Here is a 15778-nt window from a genome sequence, read left to right on the forward strand (position 1 = left end):
GATATCACATCTCTGCTATCGGAAGGGTCTCAGGATTGGATTGGGAAGGAGTTGGATATCCCTTCTCATGCTATAGGAAGTGTCTCAGGTTGGAATGGGAAGGAGTTGGATATCACATCTCATGTTATAGGAAGGGTCTCAGGATTGGAATGGGAAGGATTTGGATATCACATCTCTTGCTATAGGAAGGGTCTCAGGATTGGAATGGGTAGGCGTTGGATATTACTTTCTTGCTATAGGAAGGGTCTCATGTTTGGAATGGGAAGGAGTTGGATATCACATATGCTTTAGTTAGTGTCTCAGGTTTGGAACGGGAAGGAGTTGGATATCACATCTCATGTTATAGGAAGGGTCTCAGGTTTGGTATAAGCATTGAGATATCATATCTCTGCTATCGGAAGCGGCTCAGGATTGGAATGGGAAGGAGTTGGATATCCCATCTCATGTTATAGGAAGAGTCTCTGGTTTGGTATTAGAATCATTGAGATATCACATCGCATGCTGTAGGAAGGGTCTAAGGATTGGAATGGGATGGACTTGGATATCACATCTCATGCTATAGGTAGGCTCTCAGGTTTGGTATAAGCATTGAGATATCACATCTCATGCTATAGGAAGGGTCTCAGGATTGGAATGGGAAGGATTTGGATATCACATCTCATGCTATAGGAAGGGTCTCAGATTTGGTATAAGCATTGAGATATCATATCTCTGCTATCGGAAGCGGCTCAGGATTGGAATGGGAAGGAGTTGGATATCCCATCTCATGTTATAGGAAGAGTCTCTGGTTTGGTATTAGAATCATTGAGATATCACATCGCATGCTGTAGGAAGGGTCTAAGGATTGGAATGGGATGGACTTGGATATCACATCTCATGCTATAGGTAGGCTCTCAGGTTTGGTATAAGCATTGAGATATCACATCTCATGCTATAGGAAGGGTCTCAGGATTGGAATGGGAAGGATTTGGATATCACATCTCATGCTATAGGAAGGGTCTCAGATTTGGTATAAGCATTGAGATATCACATCTCATGCTAAAGGAAGGGTCTCAGGATTGGAATGGGAAGGAGTTGTATATGACATCTCAGGCCATAGGAAGGGTCTCAGGTTTGGTATAAGCATTGAGATATCACATCTCTGCTATCGGAAGGGTCTCAGGATTGCAATGGGAAGGAGTTGGATATCCCATCTCATCTTATAGGAAGGGTCTCAGGTTTGGTATTAGAAGCATAGAGATATCACATCTCATGCTATAGGAAGGGTCTCAGGATTGGAATGGGAAGGACTTGGATGTCACATCTCATGCTATAGGGAGGGTCTCAAGTTTGATATTAGAAGCATTGAGATACCAAATCTCATGATATCGGAAGGGTCTCAGGATTGGAATGGGAAGGAGTTGGATACCACATCTCATGATAAAGGAAGGGTCTAAGGTTTGGAAGGGGAAGGATTTGGATATCACATCTCATGTTATAGGACGGGTCTCAGGTTTGGTATTAGAAGCATTGAGATATCAAGTCTCATGGTATAAGAAGGGTCTCAGAATTGGAATGGGCAGGAGTTGGATATCACACCTCAAGCTATAGGAAGGGTCTCAGGATTGGAATGGGAAGGAGTTGTATATGACATCTCAGGCCATAGGAAGGGTCTCAGGTTTGGTATAAGCATTGAGATATCACATCTCTGCTATCGGAAGGGTCTCAGGATTGGAATGGGAAGGAATTGGATATCACATCTCATGTTATAGGAAGGATCTCAGGTTTGGTATTAGAAGCATTGAGATATCCCTTCTCATGCTATAGGAAGGGTCTCAGGATTGGAATGTGAAGGATTTGGATATCACATCTCATGCTAAAGGAAGGGTCTCAGGTTTGGTAGAAGCATTGAGATATCACGTCTCTGCTATCGGAAGGGTCTCAGGATTGGATTGGGAAGGAGTTGGATATCCCTTCTCATGCTATAGGAAGGGTCGCAGGTTTGGTATAAGCATTGAGATATCACATCTCTGCTATCGGAAGGGTCTCAGGATTGGATTGGGAAGGAGTTGGATATCCCTTCTCATGCTATAGGAAGTGTCTCAGGTTGGAATGGGAAGGAGTTGGATATCACATCACATGTTATAGGAAGGGTCTCAGGATTGGAATGGGAAGGATTTGGATATCACATCTCTTGCTATAGGAAGGGTCTCAGGATTGGAATGGGTAGGAGTTGGATATTACTTTCTTGCTATAGGAAGGGTCTCATGTTTGGAATGGGAAGGAGTTGGATATCACATATGCTATAGTTAGTGTCTCAGGTTTGGAACGGGAAGGAGTTGGATATCACATTTCATGTTAGAGGAAGGATCTCAGGTTTGGTATTAGAAGCATTGAGATATCACATCTCATGCTATAGGAAGGGTCTCAGGTTTGGAACGGGAAGGATTTGTATATCACATCTCAGGTTTGGTATAAGCATTGAGATATCACATCTCTGCTATCGGAAGTGTCTCAGGATTGGAATGGGAAGGAGTTGGATATCCCATCTCATGTTATAGGACGGGTCTCAGGTTTGTTATTAGAATCATTGAGATATCATATTGCATGCTGTAGGAAGGGTCTAAGGGTTGGAATGGGAAGGACTTGGATATCACATCTCATGCTATAGATAGGCTCTTAGGTTTGGAAAGGGAAGGATTTGGATATCACATCTCATGCTAAAGGAAGGGTCTCAGGTTTGGTAGAAGCATTGAGATATCACGTCTCTGCTATCGGAAGGGTCTCAGGATTGGATTGGGAAGGAGTTGGATATCCCTTCTCATGCTATAGGAAGGGTCTCAGGATTTAAATGGCAAGGAGTTGGATATCACATCTCATGCCATAGGAAGGGTCTCAGGTTTGGTATAAGCATTGAGATATCACATCTCTGCTATCGGAAGGGTCTCAGGATTGGATTGGGAAGGAGTTGGATATCCCTTCTCATGCTATAGGAAGTGTCTCAGGTTGGATTGGGAAGGAGTTGGATATCCCTTCTCATGCTATAGGAAGGGTCTCAGGATTTGAATGGGAAGGAGTTGGATATCACATCTCATGTTATAGGAAGGGTCTCAGGATTGGAATGGGAAGGATTTGGATATCACATCTCTTGCTATAGGAAGGGTCTCAGGATTGGAATGGGTAGGAGTTGGATATTACTTTCTTGCTATAGGACGGGTCTCATGTTTGGAATGGGAAGCAGTTGGATATCACATATGCTATAGTTAGTGTCTCAGGTTTGGAACGGGAAGGAGTTGGATATCACATCTCATGTTATAGGAAGGGTCTCAGGTTTGGTATAAGCATTGAGATATCACATCTCTGCTATCGGAAGCGGCTCAGGATTGGAATGGGAAGGAGTTGGATATCCCATCTCATGTTATAGGAAGAGTCTCTGGTTTGGTATTAGAATCATTGAGATATCACATCGCATGCTGTAGGAAGGGTCTAAGGATTGGAATGGGATGGACTTGGATATCACATCTCATGCTATAGATAGGCTCTTAGGTTTGGAAAGGGAAGGATTTGGATATCACATCTCATGCTAAAGGAAGGGTCTCAGGTTTGGTAGAAGCATTGAGATATCACGTCTCTGCTATCGGAAGGGTCTCAGGATTGGATTGGGAAGGAGTTGGATATCCCTTCTCATGCTATAGGAAGGGTCTCAGGATTTGAATGGGAAGGAGTTGGATATCACATCTCATGTTATAGGAAGGGTCTCAGGATTGGAATGGGAAGGATTTGGATATCACATCTCTTGCTATAGGAAGGGTCTCAGGATTGGAATGGGTAGGAGTTGGATATTACTTTCTTGCTATAGGACGGGTCTCATGTTTGGAATGGGAAGCAGTTGGATATCACATATGCTATAGTTAGTGTCTCAGGTTTGGAACGGGAAGGAGTTGGATATCACATCTCATGTTATAGGAAGGGTCTCAGGTTTGGTATAAGCATTGAGATATCACATCTCTGCTATCGGAAGCGGCTCAGGATTGGAATGGGAAGGAGTTGGATATCCCATCTCATGTTATAGGAAGAGTCTCTGGTTTGGTATTAGAATCATTGAGATATCACATCGCATGCTGTAGGAAGGGTCTAAGGATTGGAATGGGATGGACTTGGATATCACATCTCATGCTATAGGTAGGCTCTCAGGTTTGGTATAAGCATTGAGATATCACATATCATGCTATAGGAAGGGTCTCAGGATTGGAATGGGAAGGAATTGGATATCACATCTCATGCTATAGGAAGGGTCTCAGATTTGGTATAAGCATTGAGATATCACATCTCATGCTAAAGAAAGGTTCTCAGGATTGGAATGGGAAGGAGTTGTATATGACATCTCAGGCCATAGGAAGGGTCTCAGGTTTGGTATAAGCATTGAGATATCACATCTCTGCTATCGGAAGGGTCTCAGGATTGGAATGGGAAGGAGTTGGATATCCCATCTCATGTTATAGGAATTGTTAGGAAAGATTTCGTAATTGTAGGGAATTTTCCTTCCATGTGGCAACCCCTAAACTTTTTGCTATTGTTTTTAACCTTGTTCTTGACTTTGCCAGAGAAGTACAGCCTTCTGCCGCACTTCTCTGGGCTTCCGCTCCTTTCTTACGGGGAAACTGACATGCCCTTAAGACAGTCAGTACCGGGGAACGTGGTTTCCCGTAGTTTCTTTTATCGTGTCGCAGCTTTAGTGCAACACGACACAAGAGGGCACTGTAAGCTAAGTTACAGCTCTCTTGGGTCTCTAGCCTTCTACGGGCCCTAGATACTCTTTTAGGATGGTATTTGATCGGTGCAAGTCATTCAGGGACTGGAATGGTGGCAGCGATCGTTTTGTTTATTTTGAGCTCCTTTTGGCGTTCTGAGCACGTTTTTGCACTGAACCCAAAATGGTGGCCTGGCTCCCAAAATGGCCAGGCCGCGAGGCTCCTTTGTCCTGTCCACTGTCCGTCTTGCTCCCTTCACCTTCCCCAGGTCCGGCGACCCGGGGCCTTCCTTATTTGGGCATGTACTTTCCCGCGAAACGTGGTTGCTTTCGCGGGCTTCTACATGTCGTTTGTGTGCCTCCAGGGTGTGGGCTGGGATGTCTGGTCCCAATACACATCCTGGGTGCCAGAGAGTCTAGGGTGGTGTGAATGCCTGGGACCACCGTGGTCCGTGATTGGTCCACGTATGGTATGTGTTTTGATGAGCGGATCTCCCATTGGCTCCCCTCCGTTTTGGCGCGAAGGGAACCGTGGATAAGAGGGGGCTGGAAACACCACTACCAGGTCGATCTCCTGAGTTCTCACGAACGAAGGAATACAGGAGCCAAGTATCCTGCAACCAAGAGGCTGGACCGAGGAATCGCTGGTGACCCGCTGAAGGAATCCTCCTTTGCACTGCTGTCGTCCTGTGAAACCCTTTCCTCCTTTGATCGAACCAGAAGGCCTGTACTGGTGCTTCGACCTTTGGAATAGCAGGAACAGCTATTCCCGGCGACTTCATCAACTCCTGCCAAGTAAGCCTTCGGAAGTGTCTCTGGGCCATCCAGTTGACTGACCAGCTTACAAGGGAGTCCTGCTCTGTAACTGCCGCCAGGTTGTGTTGTATTTCGAGTCCTGGTCACTCTCCCACGCTTCGTACGCTTGGCGTCCCCAGGTCTGAAGGGAGGAGTGTACATTTGGCTTGAATACACACGGCCGCTCCGTTGTCCTGCTGCGGCAACAAAACTGTGCTGGTTTCGTCGATTGGGACGTCTTTTTGCTCTACACGACTACGAGGCGTTCCCTGCTCTTCTGAACCTGCCAGCTGCTGAAACTAACGTGGAGAAGCCTGGGTCTGCTTGCTTCGGGGACCGGTGAGTAGTTAGCTAGGATCTGGTCGCCCTCCTGCAGTATCCCATTGCTTTTCCCTGCTGTGTAAAAACAGCACCCTTTTGGCCGTACTCGCGCTCTGCTTCTGCCCGCTGTGGAGGCTGCGCTTGAGTTGCGGAACCTGTTCTCCTTCTGCTGTGCACTAACCCGAACTGCCTGACTTCCTCCGAAGAGCTTCCCCTTTTGCCCGTTGGCACCGGCGTGGCAGGTACTTTGAGCACAAGGCTCCACTCTTCGCAGGGCTCGGACTTCCATCTAGTTAGGTGCCTCTGAAGGCGAACTGAGTCTAAAGCGTTATCGCACTGCCTGTTTTCCTTTCCTTTCAGGTGGACTACATATTTCGTGCTTTAAACGCTTGCGACTGTGTATTTGTATATATATTGTGTTGATATGGTATGTGTTGGTTTAATATTGTGATATTGTGATTTTCTCGCTACGGTCATTGTTTTAAAGGCCTTAAAATAAATGTGTTTATATTTTTGATATAACAACTGTTTGGAGTAGTTTGTAAGCGCTCTTGCTTTGTGTGCTCACTGCGGGCTTTCAGTCACCCTCACCCCTCTTGAGACCTAGTCTTGACCGCCGCGATCGCTACCTTGATTGGTCTGGCTTGTCCAGAGGTTACCCTGTTCCAAGTAATTAGGTTGGCCTTCTGAACTTCTGCGCCACCAGGACAGAGTTCAGAAATCCGTCTTAACAGATTGGTGTACAGCGGTGGGATACGACTGAAGGTATCCAGTGTTGGGCTCGAACTAAGGCATTTCAGGTTATTCCAAACAGTACACGTAGTGAATTGTTATAGTATAACTTTAAAAAGGCCATAGTCCTATCAAACAGTATGGAAACAAATACGTTGTTAACTTTAAATGCTTCCAAATCAGAAACGCTGAAAAAGATGTGTGCGGAGAGAGGTGTTTCCTCTCAAGGCACAAAATTGGAAATGATCCAGAGTATCGTGGCGTGGCCAGAAGCGCAGCTTGACGCTATAACTTCCGAGGACAGTGCAGAAGGTGGTGGGGCTGCTCTCACTGGCAGAACCGACGGTTCTGCCGCTGCACTGATCCATCGCGACCACGAGGACAGGGAGGATGTAATGTCTAATGTTTCCTCTGCCAGTGCTGATGGGGAGGCTATGCTTGAATTCAAGAAGCAAGAGCTGCGGTTTAGGCAGCAGGAGCTTGAATTCAGCATAGCCAAACTAAAAATCGAACAGGCAGAAAAACAGAAAGACAGGGATCACCAGTTGGAACTGGCCAAGCTTCAGGTTGCAAATGGGTCCAAGGGTCCTGGACATGGGTCTGGGGCCTCCTCTCATCCACGGTTTCCAAAAGATCTGCTCAGTGTGTATGAAGAGAGGAATGACATTATGGACTGGCTGAATGCGTTTGAGTATGCATGCGAGGTCCAGGAAGTTGACAATGCTGATAAGATTGCGTGGTTGCTCAGTAGACTGCCCCATTCTGGCTGTAGTGCCATTATGGAAATGTCGAAGGCTGAGCGGGCTGATTTCGCAATGTTAAAGCAGACTCTCATTTTAAAGTTTGGGAAGACTCCGGCCCAATATTTAAAGCGTTTTCGAGAGTATAAGAAAAAGGAAGGTGGTACTTGGGTATCTTATGTCGCTGAATCTTTGAAAAACTTAACTGGCTGGGTCGAAGGCTATAAGGTTTCTACCTTCGACGGCCTGATAAATCTTGTCATGCTGGAACACATTTTTGCTTCTTCTTCCCCGGAGCTTAAGCAGCATTTGGCCGATTCGAAGGAGATAGATCCTAAGAAGCTGGCCATTGCAGCAGACTTATGGGTGTCACATCGAGTGTCCCATTAGGACAAAACTCATCCTGGTAAGCAGGAGGAGGGGAAAAAGTCCAAAGATATGGAGGGTGGGGAATCTGCTAAATCTTCTTCCCAAAAGGGCCACAAAAAGAAAAACAAGGGTAAGACACAAGAGAACTCACAGGGTAGTGGAGGTGCGCCTCCGAAACAGAACTCTGGTTATAATAAGCCTCCCTACGTAAACAGACCCAATGGGGCTTGTTTTTCTTGTGGAGCAACTGACCATGTGAAGGGGGATCCCCGTTGTAAGGTTAGACCTTTGGGGGTCCACTCCGCTAATCTGGCCTTCTCCTCCTACGAGGAAGAAGAGATTACAGGAGCATCCTTCTCCTCGGACTCATTTCCCAGCGGAATAGAGGCCGAGGTAGTTTTAGTGTCCCTGGGTTCCTGGGAGCCTAAAGTCGCAGAGGCGTATGCTAGGATTCCGGATAATACCAAGCACTACTTTAAAGACAGTGTGCTGATCAATGGAGTGGATACTCCAGCTCTTAGGGATAGTGGGTGCAGTCGAACTGTAGTGGATTCTACCTTGGTAGACTCAGAGGAAGTTGCCAGAGCTACTCTGATGCCCACTAAGTTGGCTGACGGCCCCCTCCGTATGTTTCCCGTGATCCCTGTTAATCTAACTTTAAATGGTACAGCAGTCAGGATTCCAGTGATCATTCAGAGAAACGTCCCGGGAAAGGTCTTATTAGGTAATGATCTCAGAGCTTTAGGGCTCGTAGGAGACACTGCCGAACGACCCTACACACGGTCTCAAGCACGGGCAGCATTGGCCAAGTCCAATACGCCGCCCCAGCCGAAGGGGCAACCCAAGGCGAAAGGAGTCTACAAGTCAAGACGGGGGAAAGAGAATATTCCCCCGAGCTCGCCTACCACTGCGGTGGAGGAAGTTGGTCAATCGCCCGAGCCTGACGAGGAAGTGGCGATGCCTGAAATATTCGACCCCAACGATCATCCTGAACTAAAAGACTTGTTAGTTGAAGGAGGTCCTGATAGGGACGAATTCAGTAAAGGCCAACGTGAGTGCCCATCTCTGGAAGGCCTAAGGAGACAGGCCTGCTCCCAGCTTGAGGGTGAACCTCCTGGGAATCATAGGATTTACTGGGAAGGTGGACTCCTGTATAGTGAGCCCACAGAGTCTACAGAAGGAGACCATAGGAGGTTGGTGGTTCCCCTTGCTGTTAGGCCCTTCCTCCTGCAGTTGGCGCATGAAGTTCCCCTTGCTGGTCACCTTGGTATGAAGAGGACCAAGCAAAGGTTATCCATGCACTTCTACTGGCCCAAGATGGGGGTGCAAGTAGAAAGTCACTGCAGGAGTTGTGCCTCCTGCCAGTTGTCTGGAAAGGTTGGCGCGACAATCCAAGCTCCGTTGGTACCGCTCCCAGTTGTGGGGGTACCATTTGAAAGGGTAGGGATCGACATCGTTGGTCCCCTTGACCCGCAAACATCCTCGGGCAATAGGTTTATCCTGGTGCTGGTCGACCATGCAACCAGGTATCCTGAGGCCATCCCATTGAAAACTGTAACTGCCAAGTCAGTTGCAAAAGCTTTACTCGGCATATTTACTAGGGTTGGCTTCCCTAAAGAAGTTGTGTCAGATCGTGGCAGCAACTTTATGTCGAAGTATATGCAGGCTATGTGGAAAGAATGTGGGGTCACCTACAAGTTCTCTTCTGCATACCACCCCCAGACCAATGGTCTGGTGGAACGCTTCAACAGAACGTTAAAGAGCATGATTGGGGCTCTGGAGGAGCCCCAGAGAAGAAAATGGGATCTTCTTTTACCATGCTTGCTGTTTGCCTACCGAGAGGTACCACAGGAGGGTGTTGGCTTCAGCCCCTTCGAACTTCTGTTCGGTCATCCCGTACGGGGACCCTTAGCCATTGTCAAGGAGGGATGGGAGATGCCCACTCCCCCTGTTACTACCAATGTAGTTGACTATGTGCTAGGGCTCAGAAAAAGGATGGTACTTCTGATGGGCTTGGCTAGTGATAAATTGAAGGCAGGGCAAGCGCTGGTGAAACATTGGTACGACCAGAAAGCTTCCCTCATCAACTTTACACCTGGTCAGCAAGTCCTGATCATGAATCCAATAAGGCCTCGCGCTTTACAGGACAAATGGTCAGGCCCTTACACAGTGGTGGAGCCCCTGGGTGAGGTGAACTATTTAGTGGACCTTGGAAGGCCTGGACAGGCTCCAAAAGTGTTTCACGTGAATAGGCTGAAGGCTTTCGTCCCAAGAGTCGAAATCGCAGCACTGCTACTGGCGTCAGACGTTGAGGAAGAGGAGTCAGAACCTCTCCCCGACCTGTTCCACAGCGGTCCTTCAGATAGCTCCGTTGAGGGTGTCCGAGTGGCCCCTCACCTGACTTCTGATCAGCAGGCTGAGGTGAAAAGTTTGCTTAGGCAGTTTTCCCCCCTGTTTTCACAGTCCCCTGGTTTGACACCTTGGTGCAAACATAACATTGACACAGGAGACAGTGTACCTACCAAAAGTAGGGGATACAGGATGTCAGATAAAGTACGGTCTTATATTAAGACCGAGGTCAACAAGATGTTAGATCTTGGGGTGATTGAACCCTCTAGTAGTCCTTGGTCCAGTCCTGTGGTGTTGGTTCCAAAGGCAGGCACTTCTGAATTGAGGTTCTGCGTGGATTACAGGGCTCTGAATGCTGTCACCAAGACAGATGCACACCCCTTGCCTCGAACAGATGAGCTGGTGGATACTTTGGGTGCCTCCAAGTACCTCAGCACGTTTGACCTCACTGCTGGCTATTGGCAAATAGCTTTAGCAGAACATGCCAAGGAGAAGACAGCATTTTCTACTCCAGACGGCCTTTACCAATTCCGGGTAATGCCGTTCGGGTTGAAGAATGCACCTGCCACTTTCCAGAGGCTTGTGAATCATGTGTTGAATGGGTTGGACGAATTCTGTCTTGCATATCTGGACGATATAGCAGTTTTCAGTGCCACCTGGGAAGACCATGTGAAACACCTCGGGATTGTGCTCCAGGCTCTTCGGAAAGCCCACTTGACCATAAAGGCTAGTAAAGGTTTGGAAAGGGAAGGAGATGGATATCACATTTCATGTTAGAGGTAGGATCTTAGGTTTGGTATTAGAGGCATTGAAATATCACATCTCATGCTATCAGAAGGGTCTCAGGATTGGAATGGGAAGGAGTTGGATATCACATCTCATGCTAAAGGGAGGGTCTCAGGTTTGGAAGTGGAAGGATTTGGAAATCACATCTCATGTTATAGGAAGGATCTCAGGTTTGGTATTAGAAGCATTGAGATATCACATCTCATGCTATCAGAAGTATCTCAGGTTTGGTATTAGAGGCATTGAGATATCACATCTCATGCTATCATAAGGGTCTCAGGATTGGAATGGGAAGGAGTTGGATATCACATCTCATGTTATAGGAAGGATCTCAGGTTTGGTATTAGAAGAATTGAGACATCACATCTCATGCTATAGGAAGGGTCTCAGGATTGGAATGGGAAGAAGTTGGATATCACATCTCATGCTATAGGAAGGGTCTCAGATTTGGTATAAGCATTGAGATATCACATCTAATGCTATAGGAAGGGTCTCAGGATTGGAATGGGAAGGAGTTGCATATGACATCTCAGGCCATAGGAAGGGTCTCAGGTTTGGTATAAGCATTGAGATATCACATCTCTGCTATCGGAAGGGTCTCAGGATTGGAATGGGAAGGAGTTGGATATCCCAAATCATGTTATGGGAAGGGTCTCAGGTTTGGTATTAGAAGCATTGAGATATCACATCTCATGCTATAGGAAGGGTCTCAGGATTGGAATGGGGAGGACTTGGATGTCACATCTCATGTTATAGGAAGGCTCTCAGGTTTGGAAGGGGAAGGAGTTGGATATCACATTTCATGTTAGAGGAACGATCTCAGGTTTTGTATTAGAGGCCTTGAGATATCACATCTCATGCTATAGGAAGGGTCTCAGGATTGGAATGGGAAGGAGTTGGATATCACATCTCAAGCTATAGGAACGGTCTCAGGTTTGGTATAAGCATTGTGATATCACATCTCATGCTATAGGAAGGGTCTCAGGATTGGAATGGGAAGGAGTTGGATATCACATCTCATGTTATAGGAAAGATCTCAGGTTTGGTATTAGAGGCATTGAAATATCACATCTCATGCTATCAGAAGGGTCTCAGGATTGGAATGGGAAGGAGTTGGATATCACATCTCATGCTAAAGGGAGGGTCTCAGGTCTGGAAGTGGAAGGATTTGGAAATCACATCTCATGTTATAGGAAGGATCTCAGGTTTGGTATTAGAAGCATTGAGATATCACATCTCATGCTATCAGAAGTATCTCAGGTTTGGTATTAGAGGCATTGAGATATCACATCTCATGCTATCATAAGGGTCTCAGGATTGGAATGGGAAGGAGTTGGATATCACATCTCATGTTATAGGAAGGATCTCAGGTTTGGTATTAGAAGAATTGAGACATCACATCTCATGCTATAGGAAGGGTCTCAGGATTGGAATGGGAAGAAGTTGGATATCACATCTCATGCTATAGGAAGGGTCTCAGATTTGGTATAAGCATTGAGATATCACATCTAATGCTATAGGAAGGGTCTCAGGATTGGAATGGGAAGGAGTTGCATATGACATCTCAGGCCATAGCAAGGGTCTCAGGTTTGGTATAAGCATTGAGATATCACATCTCTGCTATCGGAAGGGTCTCAGGATTGGAATGGGAAGGAGTTGGATATCCCAAATCATGTTATAGGAAGGGTCTCAGGTTTGGTATTAGAAGCATTGAGATATCACATCTCATGCTATAGGAAGGGTCTCAGGATTGGAATGGGGAGGACTTGGATGTCACATCTCATGTTATAGGAAGGCTCTCAGGTTTGGAAGGGGAAGTAGTTGGATATCACATTTCATGTTAGAGGAACGATCTCAGGTTTGGTATTAGAGGCCTTGAGATATCACATCTCATGCTATAGGAAGGGTCTCAGGATTGGAATGGGAAGGAGTTGGATATCACATCTCAAGCTATAGGAACGGTCTCAGGTTTGGTATAAGCATTGTGATATCACATCTCATGCTATAGGAAGGGTCTCAGGATTGGAATGGGAAGGAGTTGGATATCACATCTCATGTTATAGGAAAGATCTCAGGTTTGGTATTAGAAGCATTGCGACATCACATCTCATGTTATAGGAAGGGTCTCAGGATTGGAATGGGAAGAAGTTGGATATCACATCTCATGCTATAGGAAGGGTCTCAGGTTTGGTATAAGCATTGAGATATCACATCTCATGCTATAGGAAGGGTCTCAGGATTGGAATGGGAAGGAGTTGGATATCACATCTCATGCTATAGGCAGGGTCTCAGGTTTGGAAAGGGAAGGAGATGGATATCACATTTCATGTTAGAGGTAGGATCTCAGGTTTGGTATTAGAGGCATTGAAATATCACATCTCATGCTATCAGATGGGTCTCAGGATTGGAATGGGAAGGAGTTGGATATCACATCTCATGCTAAAGGGAGGGTCTCAGGTTTGGAAGGGGAAGGATTTGGAAATCACATCTCATGTTATAGGAAGGATCTCAGGTTTGGTATTAGAAGCATTGAGATATCACATCTCATGCTATCGGAAGTATCTCAGGTTTGGTATTAGAGGCATTGAGATATCACATCTCATGCTATCATGAGGGTCTCAGGATTGGAATGGGAAGGAGTTGGATATCACATCTCATGTTATAGGAAGGATCTCAGGTTTGGTATTAGAAGCATTGAGACATCACATCTCATGCTATAGGAAGGGTCTCAGGATTGGAATGGGAAGGAGTTGGATATCACATCTCATGCTATAGGAAGGGTCTCAGATTTGGTATAAGCATTGAGATATCACATCACATGCTATAGGAAGGGTCTCAGGATTGGAATGGGAAGGACTTGGATATCACATCTCATGCTATAGGCAGGGTCTCAGGTTTGGAAATGGAAGGAGATGGATATCACATTTCATGTTAGAGGTAGGATCTCAGGTTTGGTATTAGAGGCATTGAAATATCACATCTCATGCTATCAGAAGGGTCTCAGGATTGGAATGGGAAGGAGTTGGATATCACATCTCATGCTAAAGGGAGGGTCTCAGGTTTGGAAGTGGAAGGATTTGGAAATCACATCTCATGTTATAGGAAGGATCTCAGGTTTGGTATTAGAAGCATTGAGATATCACATCTCATGCTATCAGAAGTATCTCAGGTTTGGTATTAGAGGCATTGAGATATCACATCTCATGCTATCATAAGGGTCTCAGGATTGGAATGGGAAGGAGTTGGATATCACATCTCATGTTATAGGAAGGATCTCAGGTTTGGTATTAGAAGAATTGAGACATCACTTCTCATGCTATAGGAAGGGTCTCAGGATTGGAATGGGAAGAAGTTGGATATCACATCTCATGCTATAGGAAGGGTCTCAGATTTGGTATAAGCATTGAGATATCACATCTAATGCTATAGGAAGGGTCTCAGGATTGGAATGGGAAGGAGTTGCATATGACATCTCAGGCCATAGGAAGGGTCTCAGGTTTGGTATAAGCATTGAGATATCACATCTCTGCTATCGGAAGGGTCTCAGGATTGGAATGGGAAGGAGTTGGATATCCCAAATCATGTTATAGGAAGGGTCTCAGGTTTGGTATTAGAAGCATTGAGATATCACATCTCATGCTATAGGAAGGGTCTCAGGATTGGAATGGGGAGGACTTGGATGTCACATCTCATGTTATAGGGAGGGTCTCAAGTTTGATATTAGAAGCATTGAGATAACAAATCTCATGATATCGGAAGGGTCTCAGGATTGGAATGGGAAGGAATTGGATATCACATCTCATGATAAAGGAAGGGTCTAAGGTTTGGAAGGGGAAGGATTTGGATATCACATCTCATGTTATAGGACGGGTCTCAGGTTTGGTATTAGAAGCATTGAGATATCAAGTCTCATGGTATAGGAAGGGTCTCAGAATTGGAATGGGAAGGAGTTGGATATCACATCTCAAGCTATAGGTAGGGTCTCAGGATTGGAATGGGAAGGTGTTTGATATCACATCTCATGCCATAGTATGGGTCTCAGGTTTGGTAGAAGCATTGGGATATCACATCTCATGCTATCGGAAGGGTATCAGTATTGGATTTGGAAGGAGTTGGATATCCCATCTCATGCTATAGGAAGGGTCTCAGGTTGGAATGGGAAGGAATTGGATATCACATTTCATGTTATAGGAAGGCTCTCGGGTTTGGAAGGGGAAGGAGTTGGATATCACATTTCATGTTAGAGGAAGGATCTCAGGTTTGGTATTAGAGGCCTTGAGATATCACATCTCATGCTATAGGAAGGGTCTCAGGATTGGAATGGGAAGGAGTTGGATATCACATCTCAAGCTATAGGAAGGGTCTCAGGTTTGGTATAAGCATTGAGATATCACATCTCATGCTATAGGAAGGGTCTCAGGATTGGAATGGGAAGGAGTTGGATATCACATCTCATGTTATAGGAAAGATCTCAGGTTTGGTATTAGAAGCATTGAGACATCACATCTCATGTTACACGAAGGGTCTCAGGATTGGAATGGGAAGAAGTTGGATATCACATCTCATGCTATAGGAAGAGTCTCAGGTTTGGAAGGGGAAGGAGTTGGATATCCAATCTCATGTTATAGGACTGGTCTCGGGTTTGGTATTAGAAGCATTGAGATATCACATCGCATGCTGTAGGAAGGTTTTCAGGTTTGGAATGGGGAGGAATTGGATATCACATCTCATGTCATAGGAAGGATCTCAGGTTTGGTATTAGAAGCATTGAGATATCACATCTCATGCTATAGGAATGGTCTCAGGATTGGAATGGGAAGGAGTTGGATATTACACTCTTGCTATAGGAAGGGTCTCATGTTTGGAATGGGAAGGAGTTGGATATCACATATGCTATAGGAAGGGTCTCAGGTTTGGACCGGGAAATAGTTGGATATCACATCTCATGTTATAGGAA

Source organism: Ambystoma mexicanum, chromosome 2p (genome assembly GCF_040938575.1).
Source record: "Ambystoma mexicanum isolate Mex_15411 chromosome 2p, UKY_AmexF1_1, whole genome shotgun sequence".
In the NCBI taxonomy this organism is placed as follows: domain Eukaryota; kingdom Metazoa; phylum Chordata; class Amphibia; order Caudata; family Ambystomatidae; genus Ambystoma; species Ambystoma mexicanum.